Source organism: Excalfactoria chinensis, chromosome 2 (genome assembly GCF_039878825.1).
Source record: "Excalfactoria chinensis isolate bCotChi1 chromosome 2, bCotChi1.hap2, whole genome shotgun sequence".
NCBI classification, from domain to species: Eukaryota; Metazoa; Chordata; class Aves; order Galliformes; family Phasianidae; genus Excalfactoria; species Excalfactoria chinensis.
The window spans coordinates 71,370,951-71,389,235 of NC_092826.1; the positions used below are offsets into that span (position 1 = coordinate 71,370,951).

General features: G+C 35.1%; 1 protein-coding gene across 9 annotated transcripts in view; it reads right to left on the bottom strand.

Annotated features, from left to right (window-relative positions):
• CDH18 (cadherin 18) overlaps window positions 1–18,285 on the bottom strand; it is a 458,142-nt gene that overhangs the window by 162,037 nt on the left and 277,820 nt on the right. For all 9 annotated transcript variants that reach the window (XM_072327840.1, XM_072327841.1, XM_072327833.1 and 6 more), the window contains exon 2: window positions 15,980–16,053. The gene's annotated coding sequence lies outside the window, so the exon portion shown is untranslated. The remainder of the gene's footprint in view (window positions 1–15,979; window positions 16,054–18,285) is intronic.

Consider the following 18,285-nt stretch of genomic DNA (forward strand, 5'->3'; position numbering starts at 1 on the left):
ATTATCAAAATCTGACCAACTTCAATAACATTATTTGAATATAAACTACCAGGCAGGAGAATAATCTTACTCTTTTTGCATTTCCTCTGCTGAGTCTATTGCCTACGTTACATCCTTCACCTCTACAGAAATAATTTTATATTGATCTGGAGATCAAAGACAGAAACATTAGCCTGGAATGGAATGAAAAGTTTGTTACTATTTTATCTTTCTGAAGAAGAGTTTCACAGATTGTCAACAACATATTTACAGCACTCCAGTGGACATCTGACAACTAGCAGGGGAAAAAAAAATGTAGTTAGATGAAGAGAAATGGTTCATCAAACTTATCTATAGTTGATATCTGCTCTCTTTCCCGAAACTGTAGTAGAGCTGAGATCTTGGATTCTGCATTAGAAGATGAAGCATGAAGTTTTTCTCAGCCAATACAATACAAACAATGTACAACCATCTACTGAGCCATGCATTCTGCACGTACTGACAGAGATAGCAACCAAATTGTTTTGGAGAAGATTTTAAAGCCGTATCACACACTGCTATCTTGTCCATTGCATATATGTTGTTATATATGAATATGATATGTTATCATATTCACAGCGAAGCAGGTTGAATCTCATCTCTTCAAGCCAAATACCCTCTTTCATGGGTGAACAGTGTCCAAGGTGTGATTTTCTGTACCTCTTTCACACTTTCACACAGTCCTTTGATAAAGACCACTTCTACTCACAAAAAACAATCAAAAGAGACTCTGTTAAGCTAGAATTGACTGTATTTCACTTAACAAATTATTTTACATAACTATATTTTTCTTTCATTTAAGGAAACAGAAAATCTATTGTGGAGATAAAGGTGTGGAAAAATATGAAAAAAAAAAGTATCAAAAATAAGACAAGAAATTAGATATTATAAAAATATAAATAATAAGAAAATTTAGAATAAGATTTTTTTAAAAAAGACACTGGAAAATTAACAGAAGAAATAAGATATAGAAGCAAACTGGAAAGTTCAAGAGGAAAAAGCTGCAGCTGTGAAAGCTGCTTCACGAAGCTATCAGAGACAATTTTTTTTTCTCAGATTTACAAGTGTGTGTAAAAAAAGCCACAAGCAGTACAATTCCTGTGGATCATAAGAAAGCCAGTTTACATAGTTCAACAGGAACACGAGTAACAAAAGCACAAACTGAAAACAAAAATCATGAAAGGAAATTCCACAAAAAAATGTAGGCATCTGTGATCTGGCATACCAAAATTGCCAAGAGAAGTGCAAATGTAGCATTTAATCCCCTTTTTAACATCCATACCAAAGACACTTTTTCTTTTGTGGCATTCTAAAATAAAACATAACAACACTCCAGACAAATCCTTCCATTTAGAAAGCAAGTTGTTCCTCTGGAAAATAAGTTACTATTCCACATAATAGAAACCTAATTTGACAGCACAGATAATGGTTGCAACATGTCTACTGCTGTAATTAAATATCCAAAATTAGACACTGCCCAAGAATTAATAAATTATTCTTCCAAACTGATTTTTTGATGTTAACAATAGCTGCATTGAGTTTTAGAAAAAGCACTATTTATTTTTATTTTTTTTAGATTCATCAGATTATCTCACACAGTAAAATGTGATGAATTTATTGGTAGTGCACTGACTGACAGACATAAGTCAAACAATTCCTATTTAGGAGATTCTCCCAGCTGCCTCAGGCCTCCATAGAGACAATGTCAGATGCCTCAGTGAAATCTCCAGTCTTTAGTACCTACCTTTTTCCTAAGTGCTCACAATCCAGACTATTTTCTAAATCCAAGAATCAATATTTTTCTCTCTCTAGTTCTTCCTTGCCTCAATGCAGAGATTATTCTCAAATATCTTATTTACCTACTTCATTAGGCGCATTTCTTGTTTTTTAATTGAAACTCCCTATTTTACTAGCTGAAAATTTTCAGTGCTTTAAATAAACTATAAATACTCTGTAAAATCACAAAAAAAATAAAACTCAGATATCCCCGTGGGTTTAATTCATGAAATGTGATCACAGAGTTAAAATAATTTGGATTTCCAAGGTTTAATTAAACAATGCTTATGTTTTTGATCTTTTTTTTTTTTTTTTTTTTTTTTTTTTTTTTTTTTGCTGTGAGTCTTATTTTAGACAATTAAAACCTAAAAGCTCAACACATAACAAATTTATGTGAAACATAATAGTTTATTCCAATCTTTTCCTTTGTAAATTTATTTCAGCACACTAACTACACCTTGAGACTGAATAGGAAAGAGGTACAGCCCAGAGAAAACTTTTCATCCATTAACACATTGACATTCCCAGTTTCCTCGTAAATTACTGACTGTTTGAATGACTAAATGAATGATTAAAGAGATATAAAGCTTTCATTTAAAACTGTGGCTGCAGCCCTAACAATTAGCCAGCACTGACTTGAGTTTTGGAGAAAAGTCTGTCTATATTTTTCATTTACTTTCATTACTATTATTAAGGTAGTTTGCAGTCCACATTCCCTGTTAGCGTAACAGGCCTTAATAAAATTACCTCACTGATTAGAACAGGTGGCAACATTTAAACCAGACAGGTCACAAAACAGATCAGATACGGTATGAATGCAAACTTTAGAGACAGAAAAGTCCCCACTTACCTAACAGAAAGAATTATATGAACTAGAATTCACATTTCTTTTATGGAAAAAATAAAAATAAAAATAAAAATAAATAAATAAATAAAAATTCAAATGAGGCCTAGGAGCACATGCAATTAAAAGAGAACAGAAATCCTGAGCAACTGCAAGCATCTCTGTGCAGAACTACTTCCCACTAACATAGTTGGTTAAAACAGATTACTCATATATTATATCTAGATGGACTTCTCAAGAGGACTAAACCCTGGTGCTACCTAACAGCACACAAGGATGGACTGATAGCACAAAAACTAGAACAGTTTTAGGAGATAGACAATTATTTAAAAAAATCAATAATTACTGAGAAGTTGACATAATTTTTTAATAAACATAAATTCAAGACTGTCTTATGCCAATGGGGCAATATAGTAGCTTTAGGTAAAGAAATTTATAGAGAACAATATAGACATGTGACGAAAATACCCTCTTCTGGTCTGATGTGTAGCTAAATATCAGACATAAACTTTCATGGATTCCTGAATGGATAGCATCAACTGAGGTATCACTTGAAAAAAGTAAATTCAACCACATCAAAGATAGGTAGCTAATCCAGCACATCATATGGCAAAGGACTGAACTTTCACATAGCCCCCCAAAAAGGTTTCTAGGTACTATGAGACTCAGTGTGATACATAAACACAAAATAAGCAGATCTGTTTCTTTTTTAAACAGGAAAAACAAATCAGCAACAAAAACCACCAACCAAAAGAGTTTTGTGTCCTTTCATTTTGACTCTGCTACCATCAGTTTTTTTGTGGGGTCTATTTATTTATTTATTTATTTATTTTAACATATATACCATCTATGCTCCTTAACAAAACCCACAACAAGGCAGAAAATTTGTTGGAATTAGCGTGTAATTCAAGTTATATTATTACAAAAGAAATTTTAAAAGTGCACCTAATCAACACTTCAGTTAGATGATAAACAAGATAAGCTATGACCTCAACTCTGCCATTCACACTGAATAGCTCCAGTGAGCAGTAGCTATGGAGATGATTTAAAACTCATTTATTCTAAAAATAGGTAGAAAACGGTTAATAAAAGACATTTTATATGAATGGGTATATGAAGGCATTAAACACTATTAATCAACTAATTTGTTACCCTGCTAGTAAATGCATTTTATGAAAGACTGTAAATAGGCAGAGAAACACATCATCCTTCTTGAACAAAGAAAGATATGCAAAGTTTGCTAACAGAACAGGAACGGTACTTAATTTGCAAACAGTTGTACACATAGATGGGCAATTAACACCTATGTTGGTTAGTGAAAATAAGGCATCAAAACATGATTAAGGGATTCAAAGCCTGTCCTCGGCTGGCAATACAAAGCCTTTTAATGTAAAATAAGCAAGCATATAGCAACTTCAGGGTAATATCAGTACTCTGACGCAATGAACAACTTTGGAAATTTTGTTTCCAACTATACAATGCTACCACAATGCTACCGACAGAACAACACAGTAACACAATTACTTAGATAAAACCCAGCCACTGTTTCTATAGCTGTAATTGCACACACAGTGCTACTAGCCTTTTCATGCTGTGAAAGGAACAACTGTGAAACACAGAAAGATGAATCACGAATCTGACTCACACCTTTCTCTTTGTCTCAACCAGAGACCAATCCACCTACAATTATATCTACAGTTCATGTATGTTGTCAGGGACAATAAAGATATGCAAGATAGCACAAAGATCCTTTTATAGTCCCAATGCAGCAGAGCCTTATGTTTTGTTTCCCTTTCTGAGAAACTTGCTGGCAGAGTACAGATTTCAGTGATTTCTTGAGTCACTTCTCCCATTTATAAAGGTCAGGTCACTCAGTCAGGGAGCAGAGCAAATATATGAGGCTCTGATAACCAATAACCTAGTTTAAATAGGAAGAACTTGGAACATTCTATTTGTATATAATCCACAGGTACTGTTTATTCTAAGAAGTTATTTCTCAAAGACGAATAGCTCCTTTGGGAAATATTATCATATTCAAAATGACTGGTAAAACAAAGTGAAAAGGAAGTCTAGTGTAGACATTAGAAAGAATTAAAGACATTTAGCTCCCATACTTTGCTACTAGTTCAGCGCTGTGTGCTTGAAACTCTCAAATTCATGTAAATAATTCATTGTATTTTTGTAACCAAAATTATGGAATGTAACATAATGTACACGCATTTCTTAGAAGAATGATAAATACGTCGTTGCTTACACAAACCTGGAACTCAAAATTTTAGAGAAAAATACTAAGTGGCATCCCCTATAAGCAAATCTTACTCTTTATTCTTAAAATTGAAAATCTTCTTTTTCTAGTAGGCAAAGAGGAGCAAGTGTTTTGTGAGAATCACACCTAGAATATTTCAAAATATATTTCATCATAGAAAATAAATAAAACACATTTTTACTGACTAATGTTTCTCGTCTTTTGAATCAAAATATAAATTCTCACCACTGTTTCTGAAATAATCTACTTTTTTAGGAACTTAACAACACAGGAAGAAAAACAAAACTCTTTTAAAAACCATTTTTAACATCATTTACTGATGTCCATCACAGTTATAAACAAACTAGCCCATTTTTCTTATGCTAGATTCAAGTGACAAAACCCTGATTCTTACTACATTAATATATTTTGGGGTTGTAGATATTATGGGAGCAAAAGTCCACAGTAAGAATAAAAAGAAACTATTACAGCTACATTAAATTGTAGCTACATACAAAAAGAAAAACTTGTGTGTGGCTGATAAAATATTTCAAAATGCCCTGTTAATTTTTGCAGTAAGCAATGTTTTTGTGAAATCACCCAAGTTTCAGCAGAAAGCAGCATTGTTTGAGGCAGCTACTGGCAAAATAATACAAAAATGCTATGATCATCTTTCTTACTTACTACAAATAATAGACAATAACATGAATTCTATTTCCGATTTGAATTTTTGAGTGCTATGTGAAATTAGAGCAAATTGCTACTGGCTTCAACAAATGCACCAAAAAGTTTTTATCTACTGATTTGAAAATACCCTGACACCACAAGTATAATTGTACAAAACTGAAGTCAAGAAGAACCTTTGGGCATCACCTGGTCCAACCTGCTGCCCAAAATAGGATTAGCTTCCAGGTTGGACACAATTGTATAGCTTTGCTGTAGGGTAAGCCTGAGGGAAAGGAATATGTGTTGGCCTGCAGTTAAGCTAGCTGAACATGAGGTCAAAAGCCACTGAGTATGACAAAACTTTATATACACAAAAGATTATAACGATATAAGAAGCTACAGAGAAGGAACAGCTGGATCTCACAGTGACTTGAAAAGCAGCTGAACTTCACAGACACTGAAGATGAGTACAGGACCCTTCTAGAGAGTAAAATATTGCAGCGTCCACACTATCGAGGTAACCATCTCAGCACTACTCAGCACTACTTTATGAAGTTGAGAGCACCAAGGGAACAGTATCAGAAATATTGAATCTGGATGTAATTAAAAAAAAAAAAAAAAAAAAAAAAAAAAAAAAAAAAAAAAAGATTGACAGAAGTCACAGATAAAGAAAAAATGAAATAATCAAATCTTCTACGGAAGTAAAACATTGAGGGGTAGCAGGCTGGAGAGAAGTGCTGTGGAAAGGGATTTGGGGGCTCTGGTAGACAGCAAGCTAAATGTAAGGCAGCAGAATGCCCTGGCAGCCCAAAAGGCCAATCATACCCTGGGGTGCATCAGGTCCAGCACTGCCAGCCAGGAAGGGGGAAAATTTTTCCACTCTGCTCTGTGCAGCCTTACCTTTAGCACTGTGGACAGTTTGGGTGCCACAATATAAACAGGACTTAAAACTATACGAGAGGGTCCAAAAGCTGCTAAGCTTGGTAATAGCCTAGAGAGCAAGATGTGTGAGGAGCAGCTGAGGTCCCTGGGTTTGCTCAGCCCAGAGCAGAGATGCTGAGGGGAGGCTTCATGGTGGCTGCAGCTCCTCACAGGGAGTGGATGGCAGCACTGAGCTCTGCTCTCTGATGACAGTGACAGTGTTTGAGGGAACAGCATGGAGCTCATTCAAGGGAAGGTCAGGTTGGGGATGAGGAAAAGATTCTTCACTGAGAGGGTGGTCAGCCACTGGAACATGCTTCTCAGTACACCAAGCTTGCCAGAGTTAAAGTGTTTGGACAATACTGTTAGATATCTGGTTTGAATTTGGGGTGGTCCTGTGCCAAGAATCACAGAATTATAAAAGTTGGAATGGACCTCTGAAGATCATCAAATCTAACCCCCTTAAGTAGTAGGTTGTAATAGGAAAGTGTTGAATAACTCCAGAGAAGGAGACACCACAGCCACTCTGAGTAGCTTGATCCAGTGCTTAGTGACATCCCCAAGCAGATCCTGATACACTCCACACTCTAGTTACTATTCTGAATAAGAAGCAACTCCACTGTCACATCTAGCTGGCCTGTCTTTCCTAAGAAGTACATAGCAATCCATGACAGCATTCCAGTCGTGAACTGTCCTTTGTGACCACAGTGAAATCATGGCCTTGCAATTGTACACAGATATCTAGTTCTTCCTGTTTATTTTCCATGCTGCATGCATTTGTATACAGGCACTTCAGAGAAGAAAAAGGTACAGAGGATGCAGGTCTCCCAGCAAAGATCCCCCTATAGCTATACAGACCCTTGAGATGGTCTGGCCATAGAAGGCAGCTGAAGAACATTTGTTACTGTCCTGGTTGGCCTGGTTTGTTCCCCAGTCAGTTGCAGTCATATGAGCATTTCCATTTTGGACCCCACCACTCAAGTCCTTCAGTTTAAAGCCTACATCACTAGGTTAGCTAACCCGCTGCCAGAGGTCTTCCTGTCTCTTCTAGATGGGTGGATCCCATCCCTCTCTAAAAGGTTATAATCTTCATAGAACATCCCATGGTAATAAAAACCAAAACCCTCATCTGAGCACCTGCCACATAACCAGAGCTGATATGCATTATACATTATTTCTGGCTTCCCCCCTTTCCTCCAGCAGGCAAAACTGAATAAAAGATAATTTGGGCACCATTTTTTTTTCCCCACTTGTACTCCTGGGACTATATAGTCTTCTTTGCTTCTGTCCATGTTCTGAATTCTAGTGTCATTCATGCAGGAGTTGGACTTGGTGATCCTTGTGAGTCACCTGCAGTTCAAAATATTTTACAAATCTGTAAACTTCTGTCACTCATGAATTCAACTCTGTAGGTAGGGAATAATTTTAAAAGAAATAGTAGTGCATAATACTTACTGGCAGTTCCAACATTTCTCCTGTGTTGATAATAGTAATAAACATCACAAGTAAAGAGAAAAAAGCTAAGGAGATATGCATGTATGTAATGAGATAATGGTCTCGACTTGTGCCAAAGAAGGTTCAGGTGTTCAAGGAAAGGGTAGATGTGGCACTGAGGCTGAGTAGGCACGGTGATGACGTGCTGATGGTTGGACTAGATGATCTTAGAGGTCTTTTCCAATCTTAAAAATTCTATCATTCCAATGTCAAGTCTAAATTTGTATTCTTGATACCACACTTCTGAGATTTCTTTAGGTCACTGACTTTCCTCATAATATTGTTTCTGCCAACCATACTACAATCACTATTATGTTGATTTCTTCCCATCTCACTAAAAATGTTTTCTGTTTATATGGTAAAACTAGATTCTTCTCTGGCTGTACCAGTCCTTTCATTATGCTTAGCTTTCTCTGTTCTCTTGAAATGTGTATACTGTGCATTTCTTTTATTATTATTATCCTTGTATCTTCTTTTCTCATTCTTCCAGCTTAGCTAGTATTAAACCATCAATGGTTCTCAATTTATCGTTTCCATCATCAAATGTGTTCAGTTCCATTTTAGACTGCCTTACTCATAAATACTGAATTCCTCAATGGATATGTCACATCTTTCTCATACATATCTACAGTAAAATACATTATCTCTTGAATGTAAGCAGTATAACTCAGCAACTCATTTTGCAAAGTATTCAAACATCAGAAATGATATACAAAGCAATCACTTAAATTATAAATGCAGCTTTTCCCAGATGGATGAATTAAAGGGATACAGATAAAAATGTTTGTGGTTACATACATAGGAAAAGTCTGCCTAAAGGTAACAACATCAACAGCAATGGAAGAAGAAAATTACTACAACTTGGTAATGGAGATTTTGATGTATGATTGCTGTTGAAAATACAGAAATATCATTGGCAAGAAAAGTTTCTATTAATTAGAAAAACATGTCTTCCAGAAGGCTGCCTTGATGGATGAGTAAATGGAAATCTTTATGTTAGATTTAAAATATTCTTCTAGCTTAATAGAAATCATAACTATGTTTATAGTAATAAATATTTTTATTGCTACTATGTAACAGAAATGAACACAAGCATTAAACATTTACTTGAAGTTTCTACCCTATGGTCAAGGTTGAATAGAAGAAGGATTTTTGCTGACTATCTCACTTTTGAAGAAATTTCTTATGTTGGAGAATTTCCCAAGTCCACATTATTAGATTTCTACATGTGGCATTAACAAGAAAATCCAGTCATTTCTACTTTATAAGACACAACTTCTGTATGGTAGTGTAGTCAATATAACATAGTCATGTCGGACATTGAAAATTTCCAGAATATTCAATATTCTAGAATATACCTAATTTTTCTAACTTGCTTTATTGCAAATTCAGAGAGAAGTTATGTACTAAATCCAGGTGAAATCCAAACTGGATAAGATCTCAGAATGACTTTTTAAAAGTCTTACAGAAATGTCTGAGGTGCTGTATGCAATTTAACATAATTTCATCATTTTTTCAGATCTGAAGATAAATTAATCTTTTAAACAGCAGATAATTTTCATGTACTAGTTAGTTTGTAATATTCTTCAAATCTCTGTGTTAAATATACTAGTTCTACTAAATTGCTATAGCTTTAGTACATACAACTTTGCTACATTGTTATGAAAATTTTAGCTTCCATTCTTGTCCAATTACTTTCCAGGAACAGATAAGAAGGGAGATAAATTTGAGACTGAATGTCAAAGCCATAACACCAGCAAATCCTCGGGAACAGAAGGGGGATGTGAAATAAGGTTAATCAGTAGGATCACATCTTAAGTTCCGATTGTGCAAACAAAAAAAGACCTACTTAAATTTAAACCCATTAATGAAAAGCTCATTGAAGTTAAAGGGATTGTTTGCTTAAGACTAAGCTTAAAACTTAACTTTTTAAAGATCAGGTCACAGGCATTTTAATGGGGAACCTGGAAGATGACCTACTGTGGACAAATAACATCACATATTAAAAGGTACAAGGTAAATTTAGGAATGTAGCATTCAATTTTAAAATGTTTTTCTTCCATTACCATATTAATAACAAAAATAATAATAAAAACAACAACAATAGAACAACCTGAGTCATGGCATTTGATATTCGGATTTCTAATGAGAAAGTCTTCAAGAAATCACTCATAGTTTGCTTAAAAGTTTTAAGTTTAAAACAGAGAAATGTTTTATATTGAATTCTTTACATCCAGTGGACAACTCAAACTATAATTTACATGCCCTCCGGAGCTCAGTTTTGTTTCTGTAAGTGAGCAGAATGAGAGTTTAGCACCAGATTTAGTAATCATCCAGCATCATTAAAAGAGCACCACAGTTGGCTGAAAATCCAGAAAAGCTAGGCTCTCACTTCAAGAAGGAATGTATTTCATAGAAAAAATCAGTTTCTGAGAAAAAGATTATATCTCAGTCTCCTTTTGACCCTTACATGACATTGCGTACAAGTACCCTGGTTCCACAGTACACTGTTCAAACTGGGTGAAAAGTGGCAGACTGAGGTTCCTACAAGCAACACATGAAGAACCTGAGAAGAGTGGTGAACAAATTTTAATAAACTAAATTCAAGCTCTCTACAGGTTGCACTGTAGTCTTGCATTTCAGTGTTCTGTGTTTCCTCACTGCTTACCTACACTTTAAAAAAAAATTACTGAGTGAAATACTTGCACCTCTACATATTCTAATGTGGACCTATTATTACTAGAAAAAGTTTACACTGTAAGCAACACAACTAGAAAACCTTCATCATCAACTTTTGAGAATTCGAAGTGCACAGATATCAAACAAACCACCACAAACTTCAGGACAAAAAAGCAGTATCAAAAAATAAAGAAATAACAGTGATTAGAGAAGCTTGAAAACATAATAAAAGTTCATGAACATGAACTGGTGTAGACATAAGGCTTCAAGGCAACTTCAGATCTATGGAGAAAACAGTATAATAGCCTGAAGTAACTGATCAAATATAAGATTAAACACAGAGGCTTGCTATGAGCATCTTTAACACCCAACAAAATGGCTAACGAAATGAAAGCTAGTTTAGCAAGGCTGCTTCATCCCAAAACTCACTGTAACCTAAAGAAATAGCAGTTAAATATATTACTGGCTGCTTACTGCCAAATTACTTTCTTTTCCACTTCCTAAACATCATCATGCATTTCTAATGTAATATTTTTATAATTTCTAAATATGAGTATTAGTATTATATTCCTGGAATTACACCATTCTTGAGACTGAGCAGACTTCATAAAGGACACACAGATTGCATTTAAGCAACACTGACTAGTATTAAGTTCTCATGCACACCCTTTGCATGCAAGTGAAGGGTTCTTTTGAGATTATTTTATTAACAGAGATTTCTTGTGTATTAGCAGTGACACTAGAGGCAGCAGTGGATTACCTCTCCTCGTGCAGACTTTTATGACTGTAACATGTAGACTCCTGCTCATCACTGCTGAAAATGCATACCTAGTGGTGGAGATTATTTTGAAATATAGTGCTTTAGAGCTGAGAATTTTCTGTATCAGATAATACTTCTGTGCTCTTCTCATCTGACATAGTTTCCATTGAAAAAAAAAAAAATAAATTGGAGGCATTACTTTCAGAGCTACCTATGTATCTTATAGTGTTTTACTTAAAAACAGAGAGCAAAACCTGACAATCAACCGTTTGGCTTTTCCTAATTCTAATATCTTTCTTCTTTCTAGAGAGTCTACTATTATAAGCCACATAGTTTAGAAAATGTTAAGTTTATATTTTATATTACAAATTTATAATTTAAGCATTACATTAGCCTTCATAGCAATTTACCTAAAACTTTCTACAACCTTTTATGAATACGGATATTCTTTGGCACAGTTAATTAAATCAATGGAGATGAAATAATAAAAAGGATTTCAGTATCAGATTACATTTTAAACATTACTCTTGGATTCCATTTGGGAAAAGGATTTAAATGAGATTTATTCATCAGTCTGCAGTGTTAGCTTCTGCATATGTTTTCATACATTAATTGTGTTTGGTAGTACATATCCAAGCATTCACTTAGTAAAATATGTCTCACTTGGTTATTCTGAGGTCTAATCATTCCAAATCCAGATTTCCATTTACTGTCAAAACTTACAAGAACTGGTTGAATTGACTAATAAAAATGAGGGAAAAATAGTGAATAGGAACTCATGGTGTTAATCAGTTATCTGTTTCCTTGATGTTCACATCTCCATGAGTTCTTTTGCCTGTAAAGTCAGAATACATATAAGAGCACTTACTACTTGTGAGCAGCAGCTCTTGTGCTCTGTCAGCTTGGGCTGCATAGCATACCCAGGAAACTAGAAATGGATATCCATACTGTGCTCAGAGTAATACACTGCAATGATACACATAAGCTCCATTTATCAAAACTTGTTTAAATGTACCTATACTATACCAAAGATGTTGCCAGTCAGTCACATCTGCCTATCAAAAAGGTCAAGAACGTATCAATTCATGGCAGAGTACAATACTGTTTATTTCAGCATGTATTTAAACAAATGTGTGAGAAATCTGTCCTACTATGAGGATACAAAAATTTTAATCCTTGAACAAGGGCATTTGGTGCATAAACATTCTTTTAGAACTTCTCAGTTAAAGGATGGATATATACATGAACTAAGTGTACACGTGGGTAGTAAATCACTTGAATGCACTTTCTGAATATCCTATCAAAAGCACAAATTCATTCACTTTAGCTATTCGATAAAAACACATGCAAAGTACTGACCCATCTCAATAATATTAAATCTGTCATGTTGCCTAGACACACTTTTTTTACAGCATATATTCTATTTGGTTTTCACGTGCCTTTTAGCTTTTTGTCATACATATGTGAGAGAGAACTAATCCAATTCTGTCAGTTTATAACTTTGCTAAAGAAATATTACACAGATAAATAGAAAAACCTTGTAAGTTTTTTTATTATTTTCAACCCTTATCCTTCACTGGTTTTATTTATGTGGGCTGAATTTAATCAAAATCATATCATTTTTATATAACTGGATCACATACATTTATCCTAAAAAAAATGAAAGGTTAATATCTATATTTTTGCATTTCTAAAATCCACCTGCTAGTGAATATCTGTCTTCCACTGACAGCAGTGATGAAAAAAACAAAAATAAATAATGATAATAATAAAAAAAAAAACTTCATAGGCAAAGTGATATCCAATAACTGAGAATAAGGAAGTCATAGAGAGATGCAAATCCATGACATCTGCTATATCTGCTTTAACTAACAACATTATGAAAACAACATGCACCAGAGACAATGCTTTTTCTTATTTAATTTTTAATGCACTTTCACCAAGGAGAAAGAATATGGGACTCCAAAGGAGCTGACTACATACACTAGCGTTAAGATAGAGCTCACAAGTCATGGATCCTTTGTCATGCAACAAAATAAATGATAGAAAGCAAACATTTTATGAGACAGTTGTAACTCCATTTCTACATGCAAATAGAAAATCTAATGTATCAAAAATATTCATGCCAAAATAATATCAATCAGAAACAGAGTAACAACAGTTCTTAAATAAGTAGAGTGACAGCTGTATAGTAGTGTGCCAGTATACTCCCACTCTACACACATACACAGACCTTCAGAACAAAGCATTTATCTTTTCTCATATTTTCTTGTTGTTTTTATTTTATTCCCCACTGATTTCTTCAGAAATCACAAACCTTCTCATAGACACTGCCCTAAAACAGTCAGCGTCAAAGTAATCTTGCTTTACTTCTGACACAAGCACATTCACATGTGTTCTGTTTCTGTTCTGAAAAGAGATTCTTTCTGAGGAGGAGAAAACATTCTAGTGACCAACAACATGGGGATTCTTTTCCATCTCTTCCCTTAAAATCTTTAATAATGGAATGATTAGTGTCAAATGTAGAAAAATCATTAGGAAGCAAGTCTTCTGATCCAGCTGGGCTAGGCAGGATTGTACTGCTAAACTAAGATCAGTAACTCTGCTTCTAAGAATAAGGTCATCAGTAATATTAATCTAAAAATTTAGTCGGAGCATTTAAAAGTCATATATTTCCTCCTATTCTTTCCAGTATTTTATTAAAAGCTTTGTTTTTACTTCTATCATTCTTACATTTCAGCGACTACTGTCTACCAAAAAAGCCTTGGCACTGATTTTTAAAACTTTGGTGCAATGATATCCACAGGGCATTTTGTTTTCAGGTAATTTTTCAATCAGTACAGCTCCCACCCACAGGAGATGGCCTATATTGTTAGTTATTCATAAAATATGTAGCATTTATTCCAAAACCGCAATCATCTATTATCAACTTACAACCTATGTAATTTGTGAGATGTGTCACTTCCCTCACTTTCTCTGTTCCTTCCTTGCTTTCTACCAAGGCAATATTAATTATTCAGCAGTTCACATTTGCTTCCACGCAAAGCCCAATGAGATGGCAGGCAGGAGGTGTACAGTCCCTTAGAAAAAGAGGTATTGATTCTAAGCTGAACAGATGGAGGAAGGTTGTGGGTAGGCAAGACAGATGATTTCCTCCAACACAGCTCCAACGGCTATTGAAATATGCACTCCACTTCCTCTGGCTTTCTAATTCTCTGTCATCTCACTTCAATCTAGCCCACTTAGTGGACAATAAACCCTTCAGCTTTTTGGCTGGGTTAGTTTCTCTCTGGTTATTGTGCTGAGTTGTTTTCCCAAGGGTGTGAATAAGTATCAGACTTGGTACCTCAAAGGAAAGAGGAAAACAGCTGGGAGGCGTTCATCTGGCAGCAACAAGTAGCAGACTGGTTTGTCTCATTCTAATCTGCATCCTGGTTACATCCTCACAAAAAGAAAAAAAAAAAAAAAAAAAAAGCACTCCAAAAGCACACCCACTAGCTACTCCAATAAAAGACAAAAAAGGCTTTCCAAGCCTTCTGTTTATCCCAGAGTCAGGGACATCTTAGTGTATTCTCCTACCCTGCACACACATATAAACAAATGGCATTACAACATATTAAGGCAGTGTCCATAGTTCCTAAGCTAGTATATCTCCTTCTACTTATCATTATGACCTTCTGTGTCAAATGCTTTCATACTTTCAATACTAAGAAAAAGCAAAAAATCAGTTTTTAAACTAATCTGATGAAGTTGCAACAGTTTTAGAAGTACAGTATTCTTGGTGCAGAATTTAATGATTTTTTTTTTTTTTTTTTTTAATGTGACTGTTCTCTAGCAACAGCTTAAGTGCTTAATACAGATGCAAATATGTCTAAACATTTACGAGTTCAAGCTTCACACCTATCAGTGTTCTAGTTTAATTTCTCACATCACAATACCAGGTCTACCCAGTAAGATTCACTATTATATGTTGCTTTCTTTTGGAGGTATTTTCTCTTGGGAAGAAACAGAAAGCAGTTAACACCTGTACTTTGAAAAATCTGACATGATGCAAAAAACACTTAAATTAACAGAGAAGCACTCTGCAAATAAAGCTGACAGTCATTTACAGTACAAAACAGAGTGGCATTTTTAGTAGCATGCAAGTAGAGATGACAGGCATATCTTTATTCAATTAGTTTCTAGTTTCCACGGGCAGAGTTGTATGCGCACAACCAAACTGCTTCCTCTAATTTTAGAGACTTTCTATACTGAATATTTAAAACTACTTAGTATCTAAATCAATTTAACGGAATGCCACTTCACTTACTTCTCACTTTCAGCTTTCAATAATTTACTCTGTATATTTCAATGCTGCATACAATCCAATTCCTAAATACAATCAAACAGATCTGCTGGCCTTTTTAAAATGTATTTCAGTTTCAAAATAGCTACACTTATATGTGTGCAAGATGCAGAGAATGAAATGACAGCATCATATTTATATTCTTCTTGGTATTATAAAAGTTTCATACCAATCCATTTATGTTTCCTACATACATCTGCAGCTAAAATAGCAGGTAAAACAGGCACTTACTGTTCAGTGGTTACAGGGCACTTCTCCACTCCTTTTCCAAACAACTTGCCAAATCAAACCTACTGCCTCTTTAGCTGCAAGCAAACAACAAAAAAAAAAAAGTCAGATTTCAAGGAACTGAGGGAGAGGGTATTCTACTAAAATTGTCTTTCAGATGAAGTAAAAAGCATGTGATATTAACCTTTAAACCTTCTCATCATAAAAGCCATTAATAATCTACGAGTGAAATCACTTCACATGAATACAGTAAAAATCTTTAACAAGAAAAAAATAACAAGTCAAAAAGCAAACATAAACGCAAAAAAACAAACAAAAAACAAACAAAAAAACCACCCAAAAAACAGAGCAACAAAAACAAAACAAAACAAAAATAATAATAATAAAAAAAAAAATCCATTGCTTTTGCACCAGCTCCATTTTCTAGCCTTTTACCACAGCATGAGCCATGAATATTTCAATAGTGAATTAAATTCTCATTCCTTTTACAGTGGTCCACTGTATTCAAGGATTGGCCAGGGTTTGTGCCTACCTGCATGTTATTGTCACTTACTTTTTCTTTTGTTCATTTAAAAGTCTAAATATGTTGCCTTATCATTATGAAATTAATCTTCCTTGAACAAGCTCTTTATTTTTATTTTTTCTAATCTCAAAGCTGGAAATTTCCATTGGTGAAAATGCAATTAAAAAAAAAGGCAGTTGTATGAAACTTTCACTTTCTGAACTACACAACAGTTACTGCATTACTTAACATTTCCTAAAGGTATCAGCATCAGCAAGCATTAGGGTTCAACCCAGCAGGAAGTTTAGCACCACAGTCACTTGCTCACTGCACCCTCCTAGATGGAGGATACAATCTGAAAAAACACCAATGGAGTAGAACCTACGGGTTTAGATAAGAACTATTTATAAAAAAAAGGAAGAGAAAAAGAAAATAATAATAGTAGCAATAATAATCTACTATAAGTACGTCGCTGCAAAATTAATGCCTCCTTATTTATTTCCATGGAAACTATAATCGATACAAAAAGTACACTAATGCTATTTAATAGAAAAAATCTTCAACTACAAAACACTACTTTTCAGCATAGTCACCACCATTATACATTCTCACTAGCAATGAACAAGAGCCTGCATGCCACTCTTGTAAAAATCTGCACCAGCACAGATAACCCACAGTTTCATAGATGCTATGACAGCATTGTTTCCAGGAAAATGCTGCCTATACAGTCTGTCACTCACTGGACCAAAGAGATGGAAGTCAGAAGGCAATGGATGTGTTAGGACAGTCCAACCAAGGTAGGCAATGTGCTCCACAGTATTCCTACTTCTATGGGGCCTGATGTTATTGTGCTGCAGGAGAAAGCTTGCCTTCTTCTCTGGCCCATCTCCAAAAGTTTAGCCTTCAGATTAGTTGGCATCTCAAAGTAGTGATCAGAATTGATGGTTTGCCTGCATTCCAGGAAATTCAGAAGAATTACCTGTTTTCTATCACAAAAAACTGTGCAGATCACTTTACTGAAGACTACATCTTGAACTTTTCTTTCACTGGGGATTTCTCATGACGCCACACAATGGGCTGCAGTTTTGACACTGGCACATAGTGGAGACACCAAATCACCAGTAAGTTTTCATTCTGGAAACTGTCATCTTCAGCACTGCATTGCTTCAACAGGTTCAGACAAAATTGCAGATTGTGTTCTTTCTCTTCCTGAGTCAGCAGCTCTGGGACCCACCTGGTGGAAACTCTGCAATATTCCAACACTGTCACCATTGTTTCCAATGCACTGAAGTCAATATTCAGCTCCCTGTTCATAGTCAACCAGTATGTGTGGATGAACAGATTGAGAAGTTTTTCATTTAATGGTGCAACCATTGCACATGGCCATCCAGACTGTGGCTTGTCTTTCATGTCGCTGTCACCAGTGCTGAAACACGCTATCCACACCTCAGTACGCTCACATCCACTCTTTGATCTCCATGAACATTCAGCAAGTATCAGGGAGTGTCAGTGGGTGCAATTTTTTCCACATGAAGGTGTCCAGTGATACACCTTTGCTTCATACACATTTCCAAGTCAGACATCATTCCATCAAACTGCCCATCTACTGCCATCTGTCACATGACAACAAAATTGAATGGAATGTTGGTGGGAAGGTTCAGCCTCTGCTGCCATACCACCTACATCCACCTCTGATGTTACAGCCAAACATAATGAAACAGGAAACATTACCTTCAGAGCAGATTTCATACAATTAATCTTTTCAGTCATCAGGGTTGATTTAGAACTATTCTTTTCTTACAGAATC